Genomic DNA, 23,692 nt, shown 5'->3' on the forward strand with positions numbered 1-23,692 from the left:
CCTCCTCACCGAGAAAGAAGAGTTCCTCCGACAAAACAGACAGCAGCTCCGAGTACAATCGCTCTATAGGATCGGGTAGAGCGCGCGGCGACGGCGACCCGCTGCAACCGCCTTGCAGCGGTTGAGCCAGTGGCAGAAAGAGCCGGCAACAATGAGAGAGAGAGAGAGAGAGAGGAGATAACTTTATTGGGTTGAAAAAGAAGGGGTTTAGGAGCTAGATGGGTGGGGCCCCATGTCCAAGGCTCCACTGGCTTGCGCCGCCTGCCGGACATGGTCTTGGCAACAATGAGAAGACAAGCGAAGCGGCCTCGCGAAGAGCACCCAGAAGAAACGAAGCGATTTACTCTGAGGCAGCGAAATCCGGCATGTACGGCTCTCCAAAAAAAAAAAAAAAAAACGCGAGCAATGACACAATGCCTCAGAAAAGGATGATTTGTTTCCCGAAGGGAGCAGTTCGGTTATGTTGCTGACTGGACCATTCCCCACCTTTCGAGGCGGTCAAGAGTGGGAAGCACACCCCATCCCAAGCGCCACAAGTCCCGAAGGTGTCCAGGCAGAAAAGAAGGCCGTTAACGTGCTCCACGACACCCGTCTAGAGCGAGCCCGGCGGGCTGGGGAGACCAACGGAAGCAACAAGGCAGCAGTTGTATTAACTATGTGGTTGTTCAAAACATCTATGCCAGGACAGCTCCACTGGACATAGCGAAAAAATGCATCAGTTGTTGCATAAAACGCAGAAAGTGCTATTGACTGCGGCCCCCTGTGTTATGTGTTTAGAAAAAGTGATTAACGATTTAGAGCAGTTGGAACTCTACTATGGGAGAGTTTAAAGCCGTCCCGCTCGTGGCGAATAGGGTGTGACACCACGCACTCCCCTGTGTGTTTAGAAAAAGTGGGTAACGCTTTAGAGTACTCAGTACTCTACTATGGGAGAGCTTAAAGCCGTCCCCAAAAATTTGCTAAAAAATTCTGATTGATACTGGAAGTGATTGTTGTGTTCTGACCGGCGAATAAACGTTCACACTATGAAGCTGGGGTAGTTGCGCGGCATTGCTAGCACGTTACCTTCAAAAGCCTCCGTTAAAGCTCTGGTCAGACTGCAGATCATGTCGGCTTATATATTTAAGCTTATAGGATAACCTTAAAAGATAACTACGGATGTTAAGCTCTTATGTCACTCTCCCATTCCTTTATGCTGCTTTTTCCGAGCTTTGGCAAGACTTCACGCCTGCAGGCAGAAAATTAAGTCAAATTATCGCCGCTTCTACGCGGCTCCATAGCCGTGTCCCAGAGGAACCGGACCGATTCGCAGTGGCCTTCAAGGGCCACTCACCAGGCCCCATAACGAATTTTAGTTAGACAGTGGAAGTAGTTGGGTGTCCGATGAGGAACATTTTGCCACAAAAATTTGTGAAAATTTCTCCGCTCGTGATGAACCGCTCGGTTCATCACGAGCGGAGAAAACAGGTTTTTTGAAGCGGCGCCAAACGAGTGTGAGAGGAGGTGAGATCGAAACCCTTGCCGCTCCTCCGCGTAGCCTCCGCAAGCCAAATCTGTGCCCCATCCTCTCCAGCACCCGACCATGAGGTGACGTGCGCATGACGTGCCCAAAAAGTCCAACCCACGAGTACGCGAGCAGCGTTGCTTTGTTGACCAGCGTTATTTTGTGGTCTTCTGCCTGTTTTGGAAACGCTGGCTTAGACGCGGTAGAGTAGATGAGCACAATGAGTGCGCGAACGCGTAGGAGCGTTCCACAGCGGTCGTCTGCTCAATGCGCTGACCGCGGGGACACGAACGCATGCGAAACGCTGGCACATTAGCCCCGCATCTCGTAGCGTTTCACGGGAAAAAAATGCAAGAAAAACGTTCACAATTTTTCATTGCGTCTCAGTATTTATTTCAAGTTTTACTCATCTCTTAAAGCAACACATACATAAACTACGCATGTTGTGTTAATTTTTGCCATGTCACGGGGTATACTGTTGACAACGTCAAAGCATAGTCGTCTGTATACGTAGAGGACCAACGTGAACGCAGTGTTGTGGCCATTCCTACGCCCACGTCATGCCCTCATTCTCTACGCGTGCGCCGGCAGAGGGGAGGGGGAGCAGCTTTCATCTTGAAATTCGACCCATTTCCGCGGCGCGTAGCGTTGCAAAGTTTGGCAGACGTGATCATGAACGCCTCGTCTACGCATTGCGCTTGTCAGCTCAAAATTGTCAGACCTGGTGAGTGGCCCTTTCAGAATTGCCGGGACTAACCCCCGTATTCACAAACGCTCCTCGACTCGACTTTCACCCTTCACTTGACAGAGTTGAGCACCGCGCCACCACTCGGCTGAAAATGACGCTGCGATACTCAAGAATCGCAGCAGACTATCACTGATATGCAGTGACTTGCTGTACCTAGAGACGGCGCTCCCATCGGCTTACTCAAGTGAAGGCGAAGCGTTGAGTGAAGGAAGGCTCTAGAATACGGGGGTAAGATCAGCCGGAATTTATGGTCTAATTTTTCCTGGCAAGATACGGCTGGCGGTTAGGCGTGACATTGCCGTAGGCGGCCCGGCCCTGATGCGGTGGCGAAAAAAAAACGTTATTTTACGCTTTTGGGAGCACTTTCTCGGCGATAATTCCGCAGATTTTATTATTACAAGTAATTAGAAAATTATTAGTGTCACAATTACCTACATCTGCTAGTTTAACATGCCAAGCACACACAGCCCTGAATTAGAACTTGGGACGACATGCACGTGAAGAAGAACCCATTGCGCCACGGCACCACCGCATGAAAGCGAGTCTTTTTGCGGGGGTATATCTCTACCAAGTGGCTTTTTTCAAACCTTTGGCGGAACCTTGAACTGTTTTTGTGCCCCATGCATGCATTTGATCAGAGTATAGTTTGCAGGGCTTCATGAACTCGAGACAACCACGGTGAGCACTTTCGGCTCCGACTTCGGTCGTGATGCGCCGTTCCGCAAGAACGATTAACGTGTGCTTGTGCGTCGTTTTAGTGCTTCCCCGTGAACTGCGGGTGTTACGCTCACCGAAATTCGCGGACGAGGCTGTGTTCGGCTGTCGAAACCTGCTTATTTCTCGCACGTGCTGTGAGAAATTTGGCTGATTTGTATCGGGAGGTACACGAGTGTCAGTGACAGCGGCCTATTCTCAGCTGTTTGAAGACAGTGCGATTTCGTACGTAAACGTTGCATGGGTATTTTAGCATGCCTACTCTAACATTAACATTTCGTACGCGCGAACTGCCGCAAGCTGCACGCTGGGCCAGCAACGCCTTTTTAGCATTTCGACGATTACTTATTTCTGCAATTAGAATTTATGCGCATTATTTCGCTACATAGAGTGGTTTTTTACTCATTTTCAGTCTTTAACTGATCTTACTTATGGGCAGTGGCTACTCCTACCTTTACTCAGAATGACACCGCTGTTCAATTGAATGCCGAAACGCGCGCCAAGGTCAAGTATGACGTACACAAATTAGTGACGGACAGGTCGGTCGCCCTCCAAATAAATAGTGCTTCGGCACATCTCTTTCGCGAACGTCCGTGTGGAGTTGGGGTCAAAAAATGGCGCAGAACGAACCTCAAAATCTTTATTGTTACTGCATGCAGTTGCTCTTTAGAAAATAGGGATTTTTATAGCCGATACATTATCTCCACAGCAGTACACTGGTTGTCTTGGTCATGGTTCACGTACTGTTACAAATCCATGCTGTAATATGAGAACTGTACTTAATATTCAAAAGAGTGAGCAAATGTCGGTGACATACGCTCTCCTACTGACTTCTGCACCTGACTTCTGACTTCTATACTAAATATTCATCATCAAACTACGCAACCACTTATCAGACATCGACCAATCAATTTAAAATTCTGATCTTTCTCTGTCTCGCGGCCTTCGGTTTGCTTCTCTTTTACCATGCTTTCCTAAAATCATCAGTTCAACTTGTTTCGTAGAACATGAACATCAACATACATAGGCTAATGTTTCAGTAATCTGTCGCGCATGCACTAGTACTCTTTTATTTAGTGCATGACACAATGCCATACCTCGACAACTAATAAACGCAAAATTTGCACTCTTTTATTGAAATCAAAAGACCAACAATGGGACTGCACATCGCACTGTTTGCCCAAATGCAGACAGATGTATGATATCTTGAATAAAGTGTGCCGTAAGACACTGGAAAATGTTTCCGTCCCAGGTCATCTTGTAGAAAAACGACAATCACAAGACAGCGGGATGAAACGGCGACGCACAAATGCCAAGGCATGCAGGCGACGGTGAACGTGATGCCGGCGCCGGGCGCCCAGCTGGCGCGGCGGCTGCAGGGAGGAAGGGGGCGGGCGTTTTTTTTTTCTTTTTTTTTGCGCTCGCACTTATGGCTGAGCGGTTCTGCGTAACTTGATGCCGGCTTCTGGCGCAAGGCTGGCGCAACAGAGAAGGCGGCTCTCCCCTTTCTTTCTTTTTTTTCCTTCTTGCACCTGCTCTTACCGGCTGTATGCGTTACTTCCGCGCCACGCGCCTGTCACGCCATTTTTTTTATTTCTGGGCTCCCTATAGACACGATTTTAGTCAGTACGCAGGAGCGCGCCGCCTATATGCCGTTCATTATCCGGCACCTAGACAGAGAGTGTATCTGCGACCCATTGCGCTGTTCGTGTTCAAACGTTCACTCCTGGTACATGCCATAAAAACAGTGACGCGTAATGGTTTCGGATCACATTACTTAAAAAAAAGATATTACGGGGGGATAACAACAACATATTTATAAGATGGTTGAGGCAACAGCTTATATGAACCCATGGCAACGCGGAATGAATGTCTGATCCCCTGTGGCACAGCTTAGCCAGCGTGAAATTTAGTTTTCTAAATCCGACCAAAGCACCGTTAGAATCCATCCTGTAGCGAGAGAGTGCACCAAAATAGGGCACGGGGCTGACTATAAAGGTGTACTCACACGACGGACAAAATCACGATTCGAATCCGGGGATCTCGTATACTACGTCACCCGTTCCCGGGTCCCCGGTTCTGTTTGCGCGGAGCGATTCATGAAACAACAGAAACCCAAATCACAGTTGGGATCCTCGGGGATCATTGCCGAAACCGTCTCTTGCAGCGTGAATTCTCCTGACGATAGTTATAGCGCGAGAACAAAACGACGACACCGAGACAAGAAGGACATGAAGGAAACGAGCGCTACGTGCCCTTCATGTCCTTCTTGTCTCTGTGTCGTCGTTTTGTTCTCGCGCTACAACTATCGTCATGCCATACCAACTAGCCCAAGCTGCCACAATTCTAAGTGAATTCTCCCCGTCGAGTGAATGCTGGCCGCGATAGGGATCTAAATCACGTCGCATGTCACGTGACTGATCCGTTCGCAATCATGTTCGTCGTGTGAATACAGCTTTGGGGACTAGAGCGTTTCCACCATGATTCTACTCTCACAGGCTTGTTGAAGCTGAGGGGAATCAACGAGGTATAAGCAAATCACACGCACGCGCAGCGAAACATAGTTCTGTTTTTTATTTCATTATAATTTGACAAAGTTAAGGAAACTGCGTTCGCTTCAAATGTGCTACGCTTTTTTCCGACGCTGCTTGTGCTCACTCGCAGCGTGGATGAGTGCATTGTGAGGGGTGTTAGTTTTCCCTACTGGCTAAGTACCCCTCCAAAGTTCCACAAACTTTCTGTGGTGGGATATAGACCCCACGTGTTTGGAAGGGCCATCACCGCATGTGAAATGGCTCCACGAATGGAAGCCTTTCACGCTGCTGGTGAATGGCTTTGATTTGCATAGCTGGTGAAAAAAACTGAAAATGCACAAAGGTATACTGACACCAATAAAAAACCTGAAACCTCCCCACAATAACGCCCTCGAAAAAAAAAGAAAAGGGGGAAAAGAAGAGAATGAAAAGGAAGGAACGTTTGTAAATTAGAAATGACGTAGGCAATCACGAGAATGACCAATAAACGCGATACGTTATCGCACCGCAACACTTCGTTTTCGCTTGCGAACCCCAGAATCTTTGCTACAATTGAGCCAACACGAATATATAAAACAGAAAAATGAGGAGCTCCCTGTGGAAGAACCGAGCGACGAAGCGATTTATGTTCTCTCTCACTCTTTCTCCACCTCAGTCTCCAACCTTCTCCCAACTTTCCCGAAGGCGTACAAATGTCTATCGAGACGCGAAGCGCAATCAAGTTAGCGCTCTAATTAATGACCCCACAAATTAACGTCTGCAGGCGCGCCCACCATCGCCACCTCGTCGAACTCTGACAGATATATATAGAGGGGGAAATAGGGACGAAGATAGAGAGAAAGGGACACCGTAGGCGGGAGTCATTCCGAGAGCAGTCACGTCACAAACCGATTACGATGCCGCCGCATCGTCGGAGAGAGAGGGAGGGAGGGAGACGGCGTAGGATCGAATTAAACCCGTGGCCTCTCGTTTCACCTTTTCCCGGCCGTTCCCCATCGCCACCCTTTCCACCTCACATCCTCCGCGGCCTTCCCAAACCCGCCGAAACTGATGCAATTACGGGAACGGGATCCACGCCCATTCGTCGTCGTTTCTCGGCGTGCGTCGACGGTAACTCGGTTATCGAGTTCCCAATCAGGCGCGACGCGTCGTCATCATCCGTGCACTCCGTGAATGTGGGGAGTTAGGGAGAGTGCTTCCCGAAATGCGAGAAGACGCGGAATGAATGCGCGCGACAACCTGGACGCGCGTAACACGCGGAGCACGCGCATCAGGGTCATTTCGTGATGGTGTACGCGTGAGAGTCTTTTTCGGGGTTATGATGATAGCTATACGATGCTAAACTGCCGGTCGGCGCAATAACGTCATTATCCACTTGAAAGCAGTCGGTCAGGTGGGGTTTGATCAGCTACCTTTTACTATAATGTTCGCAGTAAGTATACGCACACGAACTATCCATGCCGTGTTTCCAGATAGAGCGTATACTTACCTCGATTATATATTACCTCCTGAAAATTATAATACAACTTACCACCGCTACCTTATTTCGTAGATAAGGTAGGTTTTGCCACATGCGCCACTATATACTGCGCGCATGCATTAGCAGTTGTTGGAAAGTCTGACGCCTGAAATTGTGTATGCGCAAAGCTATAGACGGTTTCAAGGTCACAAGCGTTGTACCCCAGGAAACTTCTGGTCACCTCGTTTACCAGCTCCTAACATCAAAACTGAAAGCACATTTGCAAGTTCCTTTTGAATGTAAGAAATGTCTCTCTGTAGTTTTTCAGATAATAGGAACGTGCGTAAAGTTCAGGGCATTTATGTATGTAGTTTATGTACTTTTATGTAGCTCAAAAGAACATTTATTGAACATATTTTGCCAGATAAGGGAAAGAAAGAGTAGAAAATCAGCGAGCAATTTTCGAAAGCTACTCTTGCCCACCGATGCTATTTTTGGCACATCGGACGACGAAACTGGATGTCGTCAAGGGGTTGCGTTTGTAGACAGTGAAAGGATTCACCTGCAACTTATATACAACATTGTTCTCATCCCTTCTTCGTTTACTACATCAGAAGGCGTCCATGAAAGAGGCTTCGTGCGTTCATAGGCGGAGGGGCATGACAGTACCTCGCAGGCTAACGAGCAGCATCAGCTTACCTTAAATTTCGCCATCTGCCTTTTTTTTACGCCACTTCACGTGATATACTGACATCTTATGCGAGTGAATCCAAAATTATCGACATTGTATATATACGCAACATCATAGAACCACTACCCTTTTGGTGCTATAGAAACGAAAGCTGCTATACTATATATGTGCTTTCGAGTTTCAAGCATGTAAGCAGAAAGTATGTGAAGCATAATACCCGAAGCGCAATCTAGCGGCTTTCAAAGCGGACTGCGGTTTCGTTATCGCCAGCCGAAAAGCGCTCTTTCGAAATAGCCGCCCATACCGCGGAGCCGTTCAGCAAAAAGAAGCCTTCAGCGGAACGAGCTTCTTTCCGCGCTATGCGGGTTCTATGGGGCCGCGGTAAATGGGAACGTTAAGCGAACTCTCGGTTTCCATGTAAACTCAAAACAAATAGCAACAAACGAATTAAATGAATTCAGCAAAACAAAAAATGAAGAAGAGAACAATTTGCATGCTCGCGGCTTCTGATGCTTCTATTCTGTTCGCATGCATGCGTCCGTCCGCGCAGCAGTCTGTGAAACTATAGCAGCGATTTGCGGCAGCGTATTCTGTCGTATTGTTGATCTTTTCTAGTTTTTCTTTTCTTTTTCTGACAATTTCTGAAATCGACGCCGGGAACCTCAAAGTACCATCGCGGGCGGCGTGCGATTCTCATCAGCTTGCGGTAAGTTGGCGCCATAGGAGCTGTCTATATGCGGAGCGCCGCAATGCCATGCCTCTGTAAACATGCGGAGCTCGTGCGTTAGTTTTACAAAGTGAATCCTAAAATGAAAATCTGCCTTTTCAAACATAGCGCCCAGCACAGCATATCATCGTCAACAGCAACAAGTATATTTCGTAATATCGCGGATATAAGATACTGATACGTACCACGGTGCAACTCGCGAGCGAATTTGCTATTGCACTTTTCTCGGCTTCAACAAGAACGATTCTAACCCGCTGATTGTCGGACAAAGTGGCACCAGGTGTTAGCAGCAACGTATACACATTTAAGTCCTCGTATGGTGTATCTTGACGTTCATTGAAGTAAACATATAGTTTTGCATCCATTTCGTGAGGGTGGCAAGTCAACACGCCATCCACTCTGATGAAAAATGAGCAAACTTAGGTACATGTGCACAAGGCTGTGATGCAAATGAAGGGGGCAGAGCGTACAATGTGGCAACAATACCAGTTCACACCCTTGAGGGTGTTTTGCTTGTTTATAATTAACATCCTACAATAAGGGTTTTTTGACAAAACAGAAAACCCTTATCGTATAGGAAGTCGAAATTCGCGGCAGCATGCAAATGCAACTCTGGCGACATTCCATCGATCTCTCCGAACTTGTTGCTCGCAATACATTGTGCTTGAACGACATACCGGGATACAAGGGGGAGACCATATGAACGAAGTCTTCGAACGTGAAAGGCATCATTTGAGTCAAAACAAACTTATTTATATACAGCAACTAAACCGAAAGAGCCTGCAACGCCTCATGTTTCCAAAACTCAATAAGGTTCGCTGAGTTCAAGGCAGCCTTCGGCTCTATACGGTGTATTGGATATAACTTGAAAAGACCATTAGATCTGTTTGGCTAGGTGTAGCATAATTACTAAGAGTAATGTATACGTACAGGACTTGATAGAATGGGTAGCTTGGACTATTCATGATTCAATATCGGCATGTTTGCCCAGCACGACCTGACCGAGAACGGAGATGAGGACACAATCGAGAACGATCTGTCGATTGAAGCACAGTTGGCTGCTAGCGCTCCACCTTCTCGGCGATGTTTTCTGCTTGTGTTTGTTTAATTTTCGCCCTAATTGTGGTCGAAACTACTACATGTAAGCAGAGCAAAGAAAGAAAGACAAAAAGACTAATGACCATGAGAATATTGATAGATATGTGGTTCTCTACCTGGGATTTCGGCACTTCAGCACATCAAAAATAAATAAATAATAATAAAAGCACAGTGGGAAAACGAGTGCTCCACGAAGTGCCGATATCGTCCATTAGGCTTCCTTGTAAGCTATCTGTTGACCTGGCTAACTATCTTGGATAATGGCATTTCACATTCATAGCGCTACCACACCGTTAAAACCAACAACGCCTCCAGCTATATTCGTGAGAACTATCAGAGCAGGCTTAAGCGAAAATACAGTCTACAAGCGTCAAAAAAAGACCAGCAGATTTGCTTTTAGCAACTCCGGCCATTGCAGACAAGTCGACTGTTAGACGACCAGAAGCGACGCGAGCATAAAAAAAAACACGAAGGCCCCGAGGAGACGATAGCTCTCAAGAACGCAAGCTTTGGCCAAAGCTTGCGTTGCTCATGCACGAGTTTAAGCACAAGAGCCTCCGCGGTCATTAGCAATAAATAAAACAATCAACTTGGAGGTCCTCAACGAAGGACAGTGATGCGTGGCGACCTCAGGCCACGGGGAAGTTCAGCCATAAAATTACGCTTCCAGTGACCTTAAGAAGAAGGAATAAACAAACGCAGGCAAACGAAAAGCAACCGCGCGCCACTCCCCGAGATTGGGGTCCCGGCTCAACTTCCATCCTCGCGTTCAATTTTTCCCACAGTACAAGGCCACACATGCTAAAGAAGCACTGACAGAGAGAGAGACAGAGAGAGAGACAGAGAGGCTGTTACCTCGTAGTTAAAGCACACACGATAGCACGGAACTGCAATTGGTGGGGCCAGGAAAGGAAAAAAAAACAGAGTCGACAGGTGGGCAGGCTAGACTTAAAAGAAAGCTATCCAAACAACAAATCAGTGCATCACCAAGAAAGAGCACAAGAGTAAAAAAAAATAATGCATTAGAACAAAGCACGAGACTGTTTCTTTCATTCCTTCCATCACTGCTTCATCGCAAGTTTTCTTTTTTCCATCAGAAAAATAGTAAAATGTGCACGCTGGTAATTGTTCAGTTATGGTCTTGGAGTAACGTTACACAGACACAGAAGTAAATAATCAAGCACGATGACAGACAAAGCGATTTCTCTCTTCTTTGATTAACATTTCGACTTCTTTCAATTCCCAATTAACCATTCTGCTTCATAGCTTGATCGTTTTTTCATTCTCTCTCTCTCTCTCTCTTTGTATTATGCTTTCATCCTCATGACATTCTTAGGTAAGCAATAAACAACGCAGGACAAGCTCATGCAAAGACAATAAATATTACAAAGACTGTGAATGCATGAGAAGGAATAGATGTTGACAAGAGGTATAGTCAAGGCTGATTAACCTGCGCAGATTGAGTTGCCGAAGTTTAATAAGAAAAGGATTGTAGAAGAGGGAGATGAATAAAGATAGACACAAATTTCCCGCGTATGCCGAGTCGGAAAATTGGGATTTTCTTATTTCCTTTTCAGCTCTCATTCTCTTAAGTTTGCTATAGGGTAGCGAACCGGACTCTTCTGGCTAGCTTCCCTGTGTGTCCTATCCTTGCTTTCTCTCTCCGTGGCAATTAAAGGGAGGGAGCTATCGCAAACTCATCATAAAAACGAGCAAATAACAGAACTGGAATTGGTGTGCCCAGGAAAGGGGAAAAAAAGAGTCGACAGGTGGGCAGGCTGGATTTTAAAAAAAGCTATGCAAACAACCAATCTGCTGTACGTATTACATACTGCAGAGGACTGCAGTATGTAATATAAAAAAAAGACAGAGCATGGGAGAGGAGGAAGCGATGAGTCGGCGTGGTGGGAACGCGATGCTGGCGTCTCCTGGCGACAGGTATACACTGGCGTGCGCGTGTGCGTGATTCCCGCACGAAGCAGCACACGCAGCAGGCTTAATTGGCGATTCCGGGCAGGTACACTCGCCCGCAATGAGGGAGAAACAGACCGATCTCCCGCCCCACCTTTCCCGACGAGCGCACGCGATCCACGGATTGCACGAGGTTGGCGCCGAACACCTGCTGTCTCGTTGTCTGGCTCACCGGCGCCCCCCTCCGTCAACGGGCCACGTCAGCCTCCTGGCTATTGGCACACGTCAAGGGGCTGTCCCGGGTTCTGGCGTGGTCAAGCACGTCATTGTGCAAACATTGTTTCCTTTTTACAAAGAAACTGTAGCAGTCTACATTGAGTCACCATCGTCGTCGTCGTCGTCGTCGTCGTCGTCGTCGTAGTAGTAGTAGTAGTAGTAGTAGTAGTAGTAGTAGTAGTAGTAGTAGTAGTAGTAGTAGTAGTAGTAGTAGTAGTAGTAGTAGTAGTAGTAGTAGTCTCGTTGTTATTGTTAAGGGGATGATAAAGCAGAAAATAAAGCGAAGCCATGATGATGATGATGCTACGAATGAATATGGCGGTGATGATGATAATTGATTTGTAGCGAAAGTCATCATTATAATCGATACAGCTTTGCTGTTCGACCTTTTTTTTTTCGGAAGGTGTGCAACTGGCTGAAGTTTTTTGTTCCATTTTTTCCCCAAATATGTGGGGAAAATCATTCCAGTGTTCAACAGCGACCTATAGAGTTTACAGGTTGTAGAAAACTTCGTACGCTGTTCTGCTTCGTTAGCTGCAAGCCAAAATAACATTCACTAATATTACGCCCCTACCTAGCGACTTCCCCTTCGTGTGGATCTGTTGTTCATAAAAGTAAGCAGAAGAACTAGCATCGCTCTCTGCTCCGGTGTCCAAAATGAGGCCAGATCAACAAAATTTCGAGCTAACTTTTACGAACCTGCTATACCATCCTCAGACATAGCTGCTCAACGCCTCCTTGAGCACGGGGGCGGGGGAGGACCCTACAAAAGTTTAGCGGCAGACTCTAGACTTCGGTTCATATATCATTACGCGGAAACAGTTGACTGATAGAGGTAACGCAGAAGGATCGAGCTAATATAACACGGTGAAATATTGCAACGGCGTCTCCGGTATAGCGCGTGGGAGACCTTGATACAGTTAAGTGCGCCATCCTTGCAGGTCGGTATACACAGAGACGGACGACAAATGGCGGCACGTCGTGCGAGACGAATGCGTATAGCGGGAGAACCATCTGTCGTGGGGCGCCCGGGAGGCGACCTAGCGGAACGGATTGATCGCCGCCTGTGATTCGGTTCAGGGCAAGCGCAGAAGCTTGAAGGAGCTATTTGCTGTATATCAATGGCAGATATACGCAGACAGCTCCTCCAAAGAGGCAGCGCGGGGGCAGTGAATGCGCCCTTCTTCTGCGCGCTTGACCGGGCGCTCTGCTCTGGCGCTTAGAACGAAATGCGCGACTGACGCGGTCAACGAGTACGGCATGAAGTCATGCTTCCGGCGGTTTATGACGAAAAACATGTAGATGTAGCGGCTCACTGCGCGTGAAAACTAACGTCACTAAAGTGAAGGCCGGAATGTGGACGGAGGCCTTTTGAATCGTCACTGCATGCACTGCAGACTCTGCACGCAACTTGTCCTGGCCGTGCCTGCACTACGCGTGTGTACGTTGCTAAATCTTTCATGCGTGGTCATCATAAAGGCGCTTGTTGTTATAATTACGGTATTGTAATATTGGTCTAACGTATCCACGTGTGTTCTGAAATCTTCTTGTCTTCTCGTCTATAGTTAAAGAGACATTAAAGGCAACTATAAAGTCGACGTTGATTGTTGAAACAACGGTCCAGAAACCTCGTAGTGTTACTTTTGCCGCAAAGAAAGGACTTATTTTGAAATAAAATCACGTTTTAGTGGCCCGCATCGGGTTAGGACACCTCAATTTACTCGCCTCAACGGAACGTCTGATATCACTCTTGCCGTGCACAACGTTGCCCGATTTTACTGCGCGGCCGCTGACACTAGTCGCAGGAGAGGGAAAGTAGTGGGAGCCACAGCGGAAACAACGGCCATTGAACAATTCTTAACCATGACCACGATATTTTTAACACCGTGACAATGATCTTGCAGGCGTGCTTGGTTCAACTAAGCCCCGCTAGACGGCCCGACCTGTCCAGTTCAACCAGGGAAAAATTGAAATTTCGAACCACTTAAGGTCTGGCGATTCTTTTTAAATTAATCAAACAGAAACAAATAAGCAGCACTTTATTACGTCTCTTGATGCACGGAATGCCCTTCATTCGGTGCAGCTAGATCGATTACTAGTGATTAATTTTCGGCGGTTTGTCTGGCGTCATCGGATTCATTTTGCGAACGTCCTACTGTGGCGCATTTGTTCTCGTGCATTCACCTCAATTTCTCGGTAAGTAGTACACTGCTGTTGATAATATTGCCGTTTTAAACTCTGTCATACATTGAACTTTCACTTTGACGTAAATTGTTACTTGACGTTAGTGTCCCTTTATGCGCATGCGCAGTGCCGGTGGTGTCTGCGTCCCAAAAACATCCGCTGCTTCTATGTATATAGCAAAGTCCACTTTCATTTGCACTAACCACAGTACACAACAATACGCTGGGAACCATCTCTCTCTATTTTTCCGTAGCAACTGACATCTGTTGTTTTTTTTTTAAGCGAACAGACGCTTTTACAACCTAAACACTGCTTTCTCGCTCTCTACTCTCCGACGACAAAAAGGTAACCAAAGTTCTACTCGAAAATCTCGTCCAGGCTAAAACTTGTAGTGCGGAAAAAAATCAATGCAAAAAAGAGAGAGAGAGAGAGATTAAATCAGCTTTGAAAGGCGCGAGCCGTCCCTATAATGCGCCACCGTCCCGAAAGAGTGCAGCGCCGTCAATAGAAGTCTCCCTCCGAACTCCATTATAGCCAGAGACGTCCACGTAATCGAATAACGCCACCGGAGAGGCGGAGGCGCCTTTGGCCCCAAACTTGCAAACTCGGTCGGAACGAGACAGAAAACACCTAAAAATAACAAAACAAAGGAAAACAAGAACAGAAATCTGCGCTCAACACCTCTACTTTTGCACCTGCGAAGAGAGAAAGAGAGAGGCCGAGAAAAAGAGGAGAGAGAGATCAACATCAAAGAAAAAAAACTGAGATAAGAAAAGAGCATTGTATCGCAAAAGCGTTGCTCAAGCTGCTCAGCGTCAGGAACAAAGTTTTCGCATCACAGGCTTGCTTGCCCGGACAAAAGAGTCAAAGCCGTCTCACATTAAAGCAGAATAAAGAAAAAAAAGTGATGAAGTTTAAGAGATAAGAGAGTGTGGCACCTAGAAACAAAGAATAGCGCAGCGAGACGCTATAACTGGATTCCTGAACAGCGCCGGTCGGAGCTGGCGCATCAGGGATTCTGGGCTAGAGCTGCGCCTGCAGCAACTGCAGCCCCCGCGAGAGAGGGAGCAAGCAGTCCTGGCCCTGGGCTCTCACCTCAGCCAGGCGTGCATTCGGCCCCCCTTTGAAAGTTTCAACAAGTCCCACCGCTTCCGCTGCGTGATAAGGAGACTGGCGCCCCGAAAATAAAGGGATCTAGCAGCGGGAGAGGCTGATGGGCGTTAATTAGAGACGGCCCCAAGTTCCCTGCAGCTCGCCACGGCCTGGCGCCTCTCGGCTTTCCAAAACATCACTTTCGATTCTCTCTTTTTTATTTTTTTTCCATCTGCTGCTGCGGTATTGAGTTTACTTCTTCGCGGTGTTGTTTTGCGCGAGTGAAGAAATTAGAAAAGTCCCTTAAGAGAACGGTCCTGGGAAATGAAGTGGTCTGGCACACACACGCAAGCTCAGACACACAAGATGAATCTATTTATCTATCCATGTGCACATCACGCAAGGACGTCCCCCTCCCCACACACACAACCGCGCACGCAAGCGCGCACGAGGAAACTCGCACGCGAAAGTTTGTAGCACCATCAGTTTATGCAGTGCACAGAAATTCGTTGGTTGCCTATATGGATCAGCCAATTATACACAAGAAGCACAAAGCGTGAGTAAAAAAAAGGAGGGGGGGGGGCATATTTTTCGCAGCCATTTTTTATATTTTCAGCCAGGAACGTGCGGGAACAGCCAAACGTTGCCCGCTTAATTTCAATTTTATTACCAATACTTTTTTTCCTATTTTAACCTATTTAGCCTGCCAAGTGCGAATTCGATCAGTACTAATTTTTCTTTTTCAGCCATTAATCCAATTATGGTAAAGTTAACGAAAGGACGAGATCAGAAAAAAAGAGGGACAATTCTCGAGCTTGAATTCCATTCGATTCCCGTTTTCATCTGGCTGGCGCCGCCAGCATCTTTACGCTGTACACCGTGTACTGCACATATTTGTTGAGGCGGAGTGTATGCGAACGTACAAGCTTGTTTCTGTCCTAGTGCCCTTCCTTAAAGCAAGCCGTTCGCTACTCTTCGTCCCCCGAGAATAAAAGGTCGCTGTATAAGGCCTCTTTCGAATGGCCCTCCTTGCTGAAAATCGAAGCCGTAAAGCTCGCATCCAGGCGAGACACCTCTCTTTAGGTGCTGTCCTCCCTCCTGCAGTTAACCTTCTCGACGGTCGTGAAACGGCATTACGCTTCCACTTCAGAGACAGTACGACGAAAAGAAACGGGCAAGCCAACAGTGCATGCCTTAATTTCGTTCTGCAGCTTTCAGCTTTTTTTATTGCCTTGTGTAAATGCAAGCCGTGTCCGGGAGACGCTTGAGCGGAGTTATGGAGGCTTTTAAGATACAGAAAGCCCCATTTTCTGAGAGTATATACAGGATATGCGACGGGCCGTTGAAAGTGGGAGGAAACTTCACTGCGTTTTTTTCCCTTCCTTACAACTCGTTTACTGCGCCTCAAATGAATAAAAATGTGTGAAGACCAACCGAAAGCACAACACTTTTTGAATCTAGCGAGAAACCAGCCACCCTGCACCCCTCTGCGAGTGGTTGTTTCGAGTTTATAAATATGGCACTAGATGTGAACATTGAATCAATTTTCGCGAAGGCAAAACGCTTGATTGGAAGCCGTATATTCATTAATTTAACTAAAGAACACAAAGGACAAGAGAGAAAGGCAAAGGAAGGGCATGTTAATTAGGTTGCGCCCAGTTAACTACCCTACGCGAGGAAAGGGAAAGAAAGAAAGAAAGAAAGAAAGAAAGAAAGAAAGAAAGAAAGAAAGAAAGAAAGAAAGAAAGAAAAAATGATCGTGGCTGCGAGCCTTTGAACGAAAGTTACAACGCTGCTCAAGTGCGACTTCCATGTTCTATTTAGGCCGCCTTTTGTTCACATACAACGCTCGCTCGTGAAAAGGCGGTAAAGGGTGCTCGGGATTTTCATGGGGAGCGCGCGTAACGGCGCTATCATCTCGCGGAGGGTGTTCTTAAGTCCGTTTGCTCTATCCCCCTTCCAAAGCTGTGGTTAAGGAAGGCAGGCAAGACGAAAGAGCGGCTTATACACCTCCTCCGGCGAGCGAGTGTTCGGAACGCAGTCGGCGCCTGGCCACTTAGATAAAAGCGCGACGTATATAGAGCGGGCCACGGCTGCGTCTCGTGTAGTTCCGTGCAGCGAGGCAAGTGAGCGCTCGCTGGCGCCGAGAAATGCGAATGGGATTGGATAATACTTAATGGGTGGGTTTGAGCACCGCCATACTTGGGCTGTTAGCCTTTCTGTTTTGAGTCTTTGGCTGAACAAACAGAGTTATAATAGGCGCATGCACACGAAAACAGTTGAGATGATGCGCAGGGTGGTTTACGGGCTTATTTGATTGCCATCGCAATATACAAAAAAAAGAAAACAACGACTAAACCGTCCAAGATGGTGGCTTCCATATGTCTTGTAGGTAAAATAGTCTACATCTGCTTACGACCGTCAGAGTTGCCAGCTGCGCTCATAGTAAGCGGATTGGGCTTCTTTTGCACCGAGTCGCTCGTAGAATTTTCCAGCCACTTGTCGCGTTGAGGCTTATTTAAATGTTTAAAGCAAACATACCTTAGGCGAATCAACAAGCAGCGTCTGTGATGCAGTGGCAAAGGTAGTTTTAACCGAATGGGAACGACAGGAATAGACAGTGGTAAATAGTAAATATGTGATTTCGTTCATAGTTGGGGATATTCTCGCTGTACAAAATATTAAGTTATTTCATTCAACTCCCCTTCGAATTTGAGTGACACGTTTTATTACAATTAAATATGTTCAAATTGGGAAAAAATTAAATTTCTGTTTTTTTTTTTGGTCTTCGCTAAAGCGGCTCTGCCATTTGGGGGCTTTTTTTTTCGATGATTGTTTGCTGATAGCTCGGTAACATCTGACAACACTGAAATTCATTGATCACGCTAATTAACCTTTAAGAGCGAGCGACCACTGCTCTGTCATTACATTATACAGTCACCACTCTGCGAACTGAGTTTACAGCAATAATAATTGTTGGGGGTTTAACGTCCTAAAACCACCATATTACTATGACAGACGCGGTAGTGGAGGGTGACGAAAATTTCGACCACCTCGGGTTATTTCACGTGCACCTGAATCTAAGCACACGGGCCTATGGCATTTTCGCCTCCATCGAAAATGTGGCCGTCTTGGGCGACACCGCAACCTACGGGTCAGCAGCCGATCTCCATAACTGTAGGCCACTGTGGCAGATAACCAGCTTTACGTCATTTTACAAGTGTTGTTTAAAGCATATGTACACTTTATTTCACTCTGTGTTTCCGGTTCGAGTATTTGTCGCAAAAGGGTAGAGGTTGTAGAGCGTGGACGTGAGAACCTTCACCTCATGGGCACCAATGCATCACCAACTTAGAGGGATGAACTAACAAGGATGATAATAGAAGCTGCGACAAAATTGAGATGCTGGGTAGCGATTGTGAAAGCACTCCGTCCCTGTCCTTGTCCATTGAAGGATGCCAGTTTTTCTTGTTTTTCTTTAACGTGCGGTATCGTGTGAAGTGTTCTTCTATGTCTTTACAGAAAGAAAATAAAAATAAATATCTGCTCATGACATCCTGAAGCAGCGTGTGAGCATCACCAGCATATACACGTTAGCGCTTTATAGTTGCAGTAAATTATTTTGTTGAAAGTTAGCACAGCTGTAGTGTTCCTCTTCTTTTGTCCTCGAGTCAATTGCATTGCGATACGACATTTCCTTTCCACTTCATGGTTGCTATCAGCTTTTCCACATTTTGCCATCTGTTTAGACTAAACACCACGTAAACACTGTGTCCCTCTCAATGACAGTTCTCAGTCTGTCTCTCCAGTGCCTCTTTGTTTTATTGGGTTTAATATGTGCAAACATAAAAAAAGTGCAACTGACAGGGATACGCATGGTTTCCCTGTAAGTTCTGTTTACCAGCCGCAAACCGAATTTCTGTTATTTTTATCTGTCTAAAGAAAATAGAATTAGAAATTGCCATTTGCTTTATAGACCTATAGTAAACTGTGTTCACTCACAGCTATACTTGGCCTTTAAAACTCCATACCTAGCGAATAAGCGAGAGTAACACCTCGCATACCGCACAAACGTCCCATCTGGTCACAGGAATGGTTGGTGATTTGAGCCCACTTCCTAAGAGTTATCAACGCACGCGGCTCTAAACCCTTAGCGCTTCGTCGCTGCCCACTGTGCCTGGCGTCTGGCTGATGTGTATGCTGCACAAGAAGAGCTTGTGGTGCGGCTAAGCTGCAGGAGGTGATTAGCGCGTGCTGGGCGCAGGGTCCGTGTAGCGGAACCGGTGTGCATATTATACGCAACAGTTACAATGCCAATGCTCCGTATTAGTTTTTTACGAACGTTAAATTCACGACTTGTTACTGTTCTATAGCTGTTTTCACAAGTAGTTGGATTGGTAGTAGTAGTAGTAGTAGGTGTCACGCCGGCGAAGTGAATAAAGATGCAAATAAAACGAAATTATTATTATTATTATTATTATTATTATTATTATTATTATTATTATTATTATTATTATTATTATTATTATTATTATTATTATTGCGGTAGTAGTATGATCATTATCATGGATCACATCCAGCCGCACAATTTGAGCGTCGCTTTCCTGCGCTACGGCGGCGAACTGAGTACTGCAGGGAACTGCATCACTCAGTGGCCGCACGCAAGTGGCCCACGGCCGGATTATTCGGAGGCGAAACTGGGATGACAAATCGCGGAGATTTTTTCGGCTACTCTAAGAAGGCGGAAAAAAGAAAAAAGAAGCAAGAGGATGTGTGTGTGTGTGAAACAGAGAAGGAGAGAAGGAGAAAGTGAAACGATGCCTTGACTGAGTGCATCGTTCACGAATATCTTGGAATAAAATAAAAAGGCCCCGTATACTAAGTAGCCTCTTCCCTTTATATACACTTTGCGTGCTGTTCCCTTATTTACGAGGCGGGTTTGTAACCATAGACCTGCTCTTTTTTGCGTTACAGCAGTGTTATACGGCGGGTCGTTCGGGACTACTGAGAAGCGAATAAAATGTTCAGCTTCCGGTGAACCCTGGGTGTATAGCTTTCTAACAGAACGGCGTGGGTGCTTTTAGGAGACGACCTTTGAGCGCGCGTAATGCAGTGTGGAGTCTACAGCCTTAACGGCGTGGAAGGCGCTTCTGAATCACGCTATAGCCTTGACTGCTTTATTTCCTGGGCAATAAACTGCGGAGCGAAGCATCCCTGATCTGCGGGGGGGTCACGAGGCAGCGAACGCGCGGCTGATCCCGTGACTTCGGCAGTTTGCCTTACATGCTCGGTATAGTTTGCAGATGGGAGGTATGAGGAAAGCTGGAGCTGCCGGCTGCCCGTAACACCGCCACACGTGTACGTAACACGGAGAGAGAGAGAGACGAAGCGGGGAGGCAGGTTCACCATGCTTAGGCAAGGTTGGCTACCCAACAACTGGGGTGAGAGAAAACAGGAATAACATATAAGATACAGAAGAAAGCAAAAGGTTGAGAAAAAAAATTGCCCGCAGCTTCCCTCGGGGGAACACTGAGGAGGATGCGGAGCATATAGTTGGTTAACGGGGTGTTAAAGTGCGACTTACTTGGGTCGATGGCTAAATTGGTTAACGTGGTTGTAGGAGGGGGTGTTAAATGAGTGAACACGTACACACGTATGCGAAAGGGCGGCGCTGGTCGAAGGGACGTCGATCATTGTGTTTGTGGATTCGTTGGAATTCATTTCACCGCGACCTTGGACGTCGACGCGCCGTACAAACCAACCGACGAGCGGCAACTGAGCGAGCGAGCGCCGACCTTGAGTATATATACAGCACGACAGCGCATGCACTGTCAGCTGTTGAATGTTCTCGAAGCGCGACGCCACATGCGCGTCCACTGGAGAATCAGGAGAATTGTAGATGTCGAACGCGGTGTGTAGAGGAGGAAGGGTGCACAGATGGTGGAGGAGTGAAGCGCGCGCGGTGTGTAGAGGAGGAAGGGATGCACAGAAGGTGGAAGAGTGGGCGACGGCGCGACGGCGCATGCGCGCGCGTCAGCTGTCGAATGTTCGAGAAGCGGTGCGGACGGCGCGGACGGCGCACTACAAGGCGCACTACAAGGCGCGAGTATAAGATGCTCCGCATCTAAAAGTCACAGCTTTGCCACAAAGGCGAAGCAATGAACGCGGTGGAAACAATATGAAAGGTCACGCGCAGAATGCAAAGCAGATAGAAACGTGCCCCGCGTTTCTCGCACACAAATCAAGCACGAAACGTACTCACAGGTACGGATGCGCGCGAATAAGCGTCTCATCTGTTACTTCGCTGTATGTATGTATGCATGTATGTATGTATGCATGTATGCATGTATGCATGTATGTATGTATGTATGTATGTATGTATGTATGTATGTATGTATGTATGTATGTATGTATGTATGTATGCATGCATGCATGTATGTATGTATGTATGTATGTATGTATGTATGTATGTATGTATGTATGTATGTATGTATGTATGTATGAAGCAAGTCGGATAGAGGGGGCGGAATCATGAGAGGTGCCTTCAAATTGGCTTCAAGCGAGCACGGCAATCGAAGCCAGAGAGCTAGCAATACTACTCTTGTTTGAACACTTCCGCCGCGGCGCGGCGCGTCGAGCAGCGCCCTCTCTCTACTAGCTAATGTACGAGTTCATTTGCATTAATCAACTTGCCTCAGCGGCGCTTGTGCGCTGTAGCTCTTTTGAGACTCGATGTTGGGACACACCGCCCGTATTTCTCTGTTTCGTTCGTGTTGTATTGAATTCGTTTTGTTTTACTCCGAAGCGTACGTATCGTAATCTCATTCCCTTTCAAACTGTAGCAGCGAAAACGAGCACGCGCGTACCTCCCCTTCCCCTTCGCCCCATCCCCACAGAAAGTCGCCTTTCTCTAAGCTGTAATTAGCTTTTCAAACTTCATTAGCGAACTTGCATCGAGGCCGCCGAAGCCCCCTGTCGGAGAAAGCAGCGAACAACAGCTAGAGAAAGCTTGAGCAGCCTAATTAAGCACCACTCAGTCCTGTGGGACAGGACTACGTATAAACGCCCCCCCCCCTTCTTCTCTCCTCCTTAGTTCTATATAGAGAAGCCAAAGTGTCAAAGACTGTAACAAGTCGGCTACAGCAGACCGCTCGTGCTACCGCTGCAACAGAAAAAAGAACTCCACAAATATGGAAAGAGAGAGCAGAGAAAGGGAAAAGAGAAGAAGAGGGACAGAGAACCGCGATTAGCAGTTCGAAAGTGCGTTCGGGCAGGAAAAGGAGAACGTACAGTTCCGCGCTAAAGTACGTCCGCAGTGAATGCGACGCACCGTCCTTGCTTCGCTGCTTTTGGTGGTTCGTTGTTGCTTTTGATTCCATCGCAAATGTCTGAATGCGGACACATGTCCCCCAGCCACACGTGGAAACAAAAGAACGCGAGAGCTTATACGGCGCCACGAAGAAGAAGAAAAGACAAATGAAAAGGGACCTCGTGTACCTCGAGCGAATTAAGAGCGACCGCTAATTCGGACCGTCAGAGAAATCCGCTTTCTATACTTGCTCGTCTTTCTCACAACGTGCGCAAATCAAACGAGAAAACAAACGAGAGAGAAAGAAGGAGAAGAACGAAAATAATAGATATTGACAGAATAAAGTTCTCGTGTTAGCATAGGTTTCTGTATGCCACTGCTGCTCCCGGTAAAACAATAGCACTGAAATGTCGCTTGCAGGGTATAGGTTTTCATCGGCTAATTTACTCTATCTGGACAATACACAGATTGGCCGGTGACATGTCTATAGTAAAGAGACATGGCATTTTCTGAAGGGAAGCACGAGGGAGCGCGCGATCGATTCCGATTTTGCAGTGCGCGAGCGTATGTTCGTATAGTGTACGACTGTGTTTAAGCGGGAAGCGTCAGTTGAAGCACAAAATAAAAAAAACAATAACAAATGAGGGAAAGAATGAAAAGATTGAACGTATAAAGATACAAAGTTCTTTCTAGAAACGTAGCTCTAAACGAACAAAATGGCGCATGTGGAATAGAAATTATGTATTGAATGTGAGTGAGTGAGTGAGTGAGTGGACTGAGGTTGAGTTCGTGATTGAGTGAGCGGGCGAGCGAGCAAGCTCTATAACATGCATTACGAGCAAGCTCTATAACATGCATTATGTGAGTGCTATAGGGGCGCGACAACAGCACCCGACGACAAGATTTCAACGGTGCCTGTTATGGAGAATAAGACTTAAACGACACGCATGCTGATAAGAATCCACGTATTAAAGACCACATCGCCGTCGATCAATTTAGTCAGAATCTGCGAATCTCTCTTTCTCACGCCCGTCAGGAGAAAATGGTGCGCGCATCCAAGATGAAATCGTTCATCGAATCATGGATCTATGAACGACGTCTTCGGGGGACACACCGCTCCAATTATTACGGTGCAATCGGGTCGACTTCCGACCGTTCTCGAATTAGCGACTCCACACCGACGTACCTCCTTAAATAACACCCCTCTCCCTTATTCGCTGAACCGTTTGAATCGCGCATCACGCGGACATCGCGAGGGTGAAAGATATAGTAGGAATAATCTCTTTCACTGCGCTCGAACGAAGCGCACAAGCGAGTAGCTCCTCCAAATTCCGGCTCTATCCCCGCGAGCGAGTCGAGATTCGGTCGCCTAGCCGGAAGCCATCTCTGCAGGCGGCGATCGAAGTGGCTGGACAGTCGGTTCCCACGCGTCGCACGTCCGGGAA

At 47.0% G+C, this 23,692-nt stretch overlaps 1 protein-coding gene across 1 annotated transcript in view; it reads right to left on the reverse strand.

The window, feature by feature from the left end:
- The window catches only part of LOC119173870 (uncharacterized), a 396,568-nt gene that overhangs the window by 146,148 nt on the left and 226,728 nt on the right, over positions 1-23,692 (reverse strand). The gene's annotated exons all lie outside the window — the stretch shown is intronic.

This window comes from Rhipicephalus microplus, chromosome 5 (assembly GCF_043290135.1).
Source record: "Rhipicephalus microplus isolate Deutch F79 chromosome 5, USDA_Rmic, whole genome shotgun sequence".
Lineage (NCBI taxonomy): Eukaryota > Metazoa > Arthropoda > Arachnida > Ixodida > Ixodidae > Rhipicephalus > Rhipicephalus microplus.